This window comes from Cervus canadensis, chromosome 18 (assembly GCF_019320065.1).
Source record: "Cervus canadensis isolate Bull #8, Minnesota chromosome 18, ASM1932006v1, whole genome shotgun sequence".
NCBI lineage: Eukaryota > Metazoa > Chordata > Mammalia > Artiodactyla > Cervidae > Cervus > Cervus canadensis.
Genome location: NC_057403.1, coordinates 50332070 through 50341085, shown reverse-complemented (window position 1 = coordinate 50341085; position 9016 = coordinate 50332070).

Below are 9016 nucleotides of genomic sequence, written 5' to 3'. Positions count from 1 at the left end.
ATCTCCCTCACACCAATGGGCAGATCATCAAAACAGAAAATTAATAAGGCAACACACATCTTAAATGATACATTAGATGAGATGGATTTCACTGATATCTTCAGGACATTCCATCCAAATGCAGAAGAATACACCTTCTTCTCAAGTGCACATGGAACATTCTCCAGGATAGACCACATTTGGGTCACAAACCAAACCTCAGTAAATTAAGAAAATTGAAATCGTATCAAGCATCTCTGACCACAACGCTATGAGACTAGATATCAATTACCAGAAAAAAACTGTAAGAAACACAAACACATGGAAATTAAACAACACATTTCTAAATAACCCACAGGTTACTGGAGAAATCAAAAGGGAAATCAGAAGATTTCTAGAAACAAATGACAATGAAAACACGACAATTCAAAACCTAAGGGATGCAGCAAAAACAGTTCTAAGAGGGAAGATTATAGCAATATGATCCTACCTCAAGAAACAAGAAAAATATTGAATAGACAACCTAACTTCACACCTAAAACACCTAAAAAAGAAGAACCAAAAACCCCCCAAAATTAGTAGAAGGAAAGAAATCATAAAGATCCAAGCAGAAATAAATGAAAAAGAAATGAAAGAAACAATACTAAAGATTAATAAAACTAAAAGCTGGTTCTTTGAGAAGATAAACAAAACTGACAAACCTTTAGCCAGACTCATCAAGAACAAAAGAGAGAAGAATCAAATCAACAAAATTAGAAATGAAAAAGGAGAGGTTACAACAGACAATGCAGAAATACAAAGGATTATAAGAGACTGTTATGAACAACTATATGGTAATAAAATGGATAACCTGGAAGAAATGGACAGATTCTTAGATAAATTCAACCTTTCAAGACTGAACCAGAAAGAAATAGAAATTATGAATAACCCACTTACAAGCCCTGAAATTGAAGCTGTGATTAAAAAATCTCCAAAAAAACAAAAGTCCAGGACCAGATGGCTTCACGGGAGAAGTCTATCAGACATTTAGAGAAGAGCTAATGCATATCCTACTAAAACTCTTTCAAAAAATTGCAGAGGAAGGAACACTTTCAAACTCATTCTATGAGGCTACCATCTCCCTGATATCAAAACCAGACAAAGACAACACAAAAGAAGAATACTATAAGCCAATATCACCAATGAACACAGATGCAAAAACTCTCAACAAAATTTTAGCAGAGTTCAGAAACACATCAAAAAGTTCACACATCATGATCAAGTTGGGTTTATTCCAGGAATGCAAGGATTCTTCAATATACGCAAATCAATCAATGTGAAACACCATATCAACAAATTGAAAGATAAAAACCATATGATAATCTCAATAGCTGCAGAAAAAGCCTTTGACAAAATTCAGGACCCATTTATGATTGAAGTGAAAGTCGCTCAGTCATGTCTGACTCTTTGCAACCCCATGGACTACACAATCGATAGAATTCTCTAGGCCAGAATCCTGGAGTGGGTAGCCTTTCCCTTCTCCAGGGGATCGTCTCAACCCCAGAATCGAACCCAGGTCTCCCGCATTGCAGGCAGATTCTTTACCAGCTGAGCCACAAGGGAAGCCCAAGAATACTGGAGTGGGTAGCCTACCCCTTCTCCAGCGGATCATTTTTGATTAAAACTCTTAAAAAAATGGGCATAGAAGGAACCTACCTCAACATAGTAAAGACTGTATATAACAAGCATACAGCAAACATTATTCTCAATGGTGAAAAACTGAAAGGTTTTTCAGGAACAAGACAAGGGTGTCCACTTTCAATACTATTGTTCAACATAGTTCTGAAAGTCCTAGCTATAGCAATCAGAAAAGAAAAAGAAATAAAAGGAATTCAGATTGGAAAAAAAGTAAAGTTCTCACTGTTTGCAGATGACATGATACTGTACATAGAAAACCTTAAAGATAGTATCAGAAAATTACTAGAGCTAATCAGTGAATTTAGCAAAGTTGCAGGATACAAAATCAATACACAGAAGTCACTTGCATTTCTGTATACTAACAATGAAAAATCAGAAAGAGAAATTAAGGAATCAATCCCATTCGCCATTGCAACAAAAAGAATTAAATATCTAGGAATAAGCTTACCTAAGGAGACAAAAGAACTGTACACAGAAAATTATAAGACACTAATGAAAGAAATCAAAGATGACATAAACAGATATTCCATGTTCCTGTGTAGGAAGAATCAATATTGTGAACATGACTATACTACCAAACACAATCTACAGATCAAATGTGATCCCTATCAAGTTACCAACAGCATTTTTCACAGAAGTAGAACAAAAAATTTTACAAGTCATATGAAAACACAAAAGACCCTGAATATCCAAAGCAGTCTTGAGAAAGAAGAATGGAGCTGGAGGAATCAACCTTCCTGATTTCAGATTATACTACAAAGCTACAGTCATCAACACAGTATGATACTGGCATAAAAACAGAAATATAGACCAATGGAACAAGATAGAAAGCCCAGAAGTAAACCCATGCTCCTATGGATACCTTATTTTTGACAAAGGAGGCAAGAATATACAGTGGGGAATAGATAGTCTCTTCAATAAATGGTGCTGGGAAAACTGGACAGCTAGATGTAAAAGAATGAAATTAGAACACATCCTAACACCATACACAAAGATAAGCTCAAAATGGATTAAAGACCTAAATGTAAGACCAGAAACTATGAAACTCTTAGAGGAAAACATAGGCAGAACACTCAATGACATAAATCAAAGCAAGATCCTCTATGACCCACCTCCTAGACTAACAAAAATAAAAGCAAACAAGTGGGACCTGGTTTAACTTAAAAGCTTTTCACAGCAAAGGAAACTATAAGCAAGGTGAAATGACAACCCTCACAATGGGAAAAAATAATAGCAAATGAAACAACTGACAAAAGATTAATTTTCAAAATATACAAGCAGCTCATACAACTCAATGCCAGAAAAACAAACAACCCAATCAAAAAGTGGGAAAAAGACTTAAACAGACATTTCTCCAAAGAAGACATACAGATGGCTAACAAACACAGGAAAAGATGCTCAACATCGCTCATTATTAGAGAAATGCGAATCAAAACCACAATAAGATGTCACCTCATACCAGTCATAATGGCTATCATCAAAATGTCTATAAACTATAAATGCTGGAGAGGGTGTGGAGAAAACAGAACAACACTCTTGCACTGTTGGTGGGAATGTAAATTGATACAGCCACTATGGAAGATGGTATGGAGATTCCTTAAAAAACTAGGAATAAAACCACCATATAACCCAAACATCCCACTCCTAGGCATATATCCTGAGGAAACCAAAATTGAAAAACACACATGTATCCCATTGTTCACTGCAGCACTATTTACAATAGCTAGAATATGGAAGCAACCTAGATGTCCACTGACAGATGAATGGATAAAGAAGTTGTGGTACATATGCACAATGGAATTACTCAGCCATAAAAAGGAATACATTTGAGTCAGTTCTGATGAGGTGGATGAACCTAGAACCTATTATACAGAGAGAAGTGAGTCAGAAAGAGAAAGATAAATATCGTATTCTAACCCACACATACAGAATTTAGAAAAATGGTACTGAAGAATTTATTTCAGGGCAGCAATGGAGAAACAGAGAATAGACTTATGGACATGGGGAGGGGAGGAGAGGGCGAGATATATGGAAAGAGTAACATGGAAACTTACATTACCATATGTAAAATAGATAGCCAATGGGAATTTGCTGTATGGCTCAGGAAACTCAAACAGGGGCTCTGTATCAATCTGGAAGCATGGGACGGGATGGAGATGGGAGGGAGGCTCAAAAGGGAGGGGATATATTTATACTATGGCTGATTCATGTTGACGTTTGACAGAAAACAACAAAATTCTGTGAAGCAATTATCCTTCAATAAAAAAATTAAAATTTTTTTGAGAAATACTATGCTCAATAAAGTGTGCAAATCCTAAGTGAACAGTTTGATGGATAAATACATACACACACACACACACATATATATATATATATACATCCAGTGTAACCACTATAGAAGTCAAGAGAGAATCTCTCCAGCACACCAGAGTTTGCCCTCAAGCTCCTTTCTAAATAGCCCCTCACCAAAAGTAATCAATTATTCTTTCTTCTATCATATAAAATAGGTTCTCCTTTTTTAAAACTTCCTATAAGTAGAATCATCTGGATTCTGCTGTTTTATATGTATGGCTTCTTTCATCCAACATTACAACATACATGTTGTATCAACTAGTCTAGTCTGCGAAAATACAATTACATATCCATTCTCCTTTGGGACATTTGGGTTGTCCGTAATTTGAGGCTAGTATGAGCCAGGCTGCTGAGACAGCTTGGGACCTGGGACCCTTTGCTGTGGTGCTTGCACCTGAAATCTCCTTGAGCAACAAAATACAAACTATAAGGGATTAAAAATAACTGCCTGCACATCCAGTTGGGGCAAATTACAGACAAAATAGAGAAAGACCAAAAATCCCAGCTGCCACTTCTGAAGAGTTGGGAGCAGGGTATCTGGAATAAAAGCCCATGACCTGTGCACACACCACTGAAAGTGTGGGCAAACCATTTATGCCACCCCTCTGGCCCAACTCCTGAACCTACCCCTACCCTCACCTGATGTAAGGAACAACCTTGCCCTCCTCAGGCAGTATGCAAGGGAACATGTTACTTTTCACTACCTGCTGCTGCAGCAAGGTCCCCATTAAAGCCTTGCCTAAATTTCTTGTCTGGTCTTTTACCAGTATCTGTTGATTAAGGAACCCACAAACCCTGGTTGGTAACACTGCTATGAACCCATTTCTTGTGGTTCTACATAGTTGGAAGTTGGATCTTACACATCCTTTACTCTCCCACAATGTCCAGCAGGATGCCATACATAGAGCATCCTCCAGATAAGTCCCTGGGTCAATACTCAGACATTATGATATTAACACTTAGTCAAGAGACTTGGACATTAAAGAACGCTCCTGAAATTAACTCAAAGCAGGTCAGCAAAGCTGTATTATTTCCATTTCTCAAGTCAGAAAATGTTTGGGTGGGTTATTCACATGTTCAAGTTCACATGAATAGTTAGTGGCAGATTTAAGAAAGAGGAGTTTTCACACAACTCTAGACATTTAGAGTTCTGGGCTTTCTTGCAAACGACAATGTAACAGATGTTTTATTTTAAATTATCCATGCCTGAACTGACTTTAGATCCGTTATTTCAGGATCTTGAGAGGGTGGTGGTGCCTATGAATAATGTTTCAAGTGCAGCTAAGTGCTGAGACTCATCAGCTAATATCCCAGCCTTTTCATGTTACAGCACTGGCATGGAAAAAAGGGGTGTGTGTGTGTGTGTGTGTGTGTGTGTGTGTGTGGCTGAAATGACGACCCGACATGCTTGGTCTCTAGAAATTGCTGGGAAATACTGGAAGACACAGACTCACATGCATTCATAATCAATACCATGAGTGATGAACCTGAAATTCTGTCTTCATGTTCTATGGAAATTATCCTTAGGCTCTTTTACTAGAGAAGCAAAAGTGCTGGATGAAAATGAGATACTCATACATTTCCATGATGTCTATCTAAGATAGTATTTTCTGAGAGCCTCCTATACTCCTGCCATTATCTACATCCTTACATCTTCAAAATTTGGATGCAGAAAAGACCAAATCTCTTTTCTCAAGTACCTGGATGTCCTAACATATGCTATAGAAAAAAACCTGTAGTCCAACATTTTGTCTTGGGAAAAATGATTGGCTTTACTATTGTCAATATTTGCTTTAATAGTCTCAGATCTTTCCATATGATATTATGCAGTTAATTTCATAGTGTAAGCACTTATCTAATGTTACCAGTGCCTATCAGCCCCCCTCCAGAAAAGCTTTTAGGTGATAGTGTTCTGCAGTAGATTTCTTCCCTTCCCTCCATCATAATGGCATCAGCAAATTAGTCATTACATTCCAGAGCCTGGCAGAACCCCTCCTTGTCAATTGCTGAATAGTCAGTTACAGTCTGGACAGAAGCGGTTTCTCACTGATTAAAAAAATAATTATAGTCGTTATTTCTGTTTTTCAAATAAAGGGACAACATCTATGTAATACAGAATTAGAGACTTGGCTTAACAAAATGATTACTTAAAAGAACAGAAAACTGAATTTAGAGGGAAACTCTGTGACCAAGACAATGTGACTTTCCAAAAATAAGAAGCTTGAAATCTGTTAGCCTTTCTAAATCCGGAAAATTGAAAGACCCCAGGGAACTGTAAACTAACCTAATATCAATACTATGTTGAAAAGTCAAAATGTTAATGTCTTCAAGCACTGGAGAGGATTTGTCTCACTAGCAAATTTTAGATATAAATACCAAATCAAAGATAATTCTCCAATGACTCTGAGCATGTTACCAATGACAACAGATTTGAAATGCATTGTAGAAGCAATGAAAGGGAATTAAATAAATTTCCAGTGCTATAAAGCTTAATATTACTTTAGAAAGTATTAAACTCTCTTTCTCATCTTTGTTGCAACTCATTTGGTACCTTGTAAGTGTTGAAGAAAAGCTAAGTGCAGGAGGACTTTATTAATGTATCAAAAGCCACATCAATGTTAATATGCCTAACACCTTCAGAAAATTTTTGAGGTATAAAACAAAACAGTATGTGAATTCCTAAAAGTCTTAATGGAAAAATATCACTAGCTATCACCTAGGAAAGCTGCCTTTAGCAAAAGGACCAACTATAAGTTAGGGATACTTGATTTTGCAAGAATATTCACAAGTTAACTGCAATGCATTATGCTTCCCATAAAAATAATGCAAAGATTCTAATTAGTTTTTAATCGCTTGCTAAATTGGTCCAATTTTACTCAAAATGGCCTTTAAAGGGCTATACACCAAGATTATGTCAGTGAAAAAGTTGTCAGCCAACCTGGCCTTCAGGCAATAAAAGCTGAACTCAGAAAGCATGAATGCATGGTAAACTAATTTTGGATGTGAGCAAACCAAATTAGAGTTGGTTAAGATTCTAGAATGTGAATGTGCTCAATTCAAAGAGTTAATGCCCTATGACACCAACCCACCGATACTTCCTTTTATTTAAATGATCCAAAAATGTTTTTAGAGTCAAATACAAACCATTCTAGTAAACATTTCAACAGAAATAAGCTATAGAGAAACTCAGGAACTTGACCTAGTTACTAACTGGCTATCACAGAGTATCCTAACATAGAGAGACTCTATAACAGAGTCTCCTAACTTCTCTCTCTACTAACATAGAGTCTCCCATTTCCTTTGGAAATGGTTCTGATCTCAGAAGGAGAGTGGTCTTGGAGATCTCAGTTCCCTGCCCAAGAACAGAATCTGGGTAACCTGTTTGAAAACCAGGAATCCTAGCCACTAGACCATCAGAAGCTAGAGGCTAGAAGCGAAGTGGCCCTGGCTCTTTCCGTTTGAAAACAAGACTGTTTCAAGGAGGCAAAAACTGTAAGAACAGGCACAAAGTTTATTACTAGAGACACAGTACAATGTATGGGAGAGCACACAGGAAAACAGTCTAAAATCAGAAGCTAGGCAGAAATACACCCCAGAGAGAAACGGTATGGGCATCCTCTCTGATGAGGAGGAGCCCAGTAAGGTGGTTTAAACCACTTATATAGGATAGTCCTTTCAGGTCTTTGCTTATATTTGACCAATTATCTTGTTTCTTTCTTCACATCTTAGACCTTCCCCAAGATCCATGTACAATTTTTTCCTATGATGGATTCTACCACAGGCCTATAGGTGCATGTCCTCACTTGTTATGGAGTGAGGCCCCCTCCCTTTGCAACCCCCAAGAAGCCTTCCTGCACATGTGCAGACAGGAAAGTCTTCCTTGACCTCAAGAACGGGCACCTTATTGCTTTATTCTGGTAGAGCTCAACTTTTGCCACTAGCTTTGCCCTTGGAGTGTCTGGGTGAAAACAAAGCTTGAATTTCACTCCACTTGACAAACACTAGGTGTCCAGCCCAGAGGCCCACTGTCTTCTACCTCAGTTCCAACCTGGAGGATTAAAGAAGACTTTCACTTTCAGGGAAGATTGAGTAACAAGTTTCAGATTTACCCTCCTGCCTTAAATAACTAGAAAACTGGACAAAACATATGAGACAATGGTTTTCCATACATCAGACAACAGATAACACAGGACTGTGATACCTGAGAAGGGAAACAAAATTATACCAGCTTTCTGCCTGGAGGAAGTTTCCAGGCCTCAACATGTGGAAAGGGAACAGGGCACAGTTGATTCACTAAGGTTAGGAAAAAGAAAAAAAGAGTTTAGAAGCCAAGGCACCCAGAATTTGCAAGGCAAACTACTAGAGAAAGGAAATGTACAGAAGGAGAGCTTCAGAAACCTGCAGTGGGTCCCCTTGAGTACGGGTTGAGTACCAACCTGCATATGTGTGAAAAAAGTTACCCAAGGCTGGGGAAAGGGTCACCAGAAAAGAATGAGCAGAAAAAACTTCACTCCTACCAGCCAAAGTGAAAAGACCTCATAATATACGGGGCACCAGATAGGTTTCCGGAAAAGCAAAGAAAGGTGTACATTGGTCCCAGACTATAAGCTGCTCTGAACCTGCCCAAACAGAGCTTAAAAGCAAACACTGAAAGAATTCAACTGATTCCAAGTAACTGCATTCCAGGAAAAAAAGAAAACCCAACACTATAAAGGACTAAAACAAATTACACATTAACAGAAAATCCATAATGCTTAGCATCCAATCAGAAATAAGCAACCAGCAAAGAAACAGGAAAATATGACCCATAACCAAAAGTAAAACCAATCAATAGAAACAGACCCAGAAGCAACAGAGATGATAAAGCTATCAAATAAGGACATTAATAGCTATTATAAATATGTCCTATATGATCAAGAAACTAGAAGAAAATATAATCATGTTAAAGAGCAAAAGGAAAGATGTTATAGTCACTCTGAAAAACCATCTTGGGATTAAAAAATACATA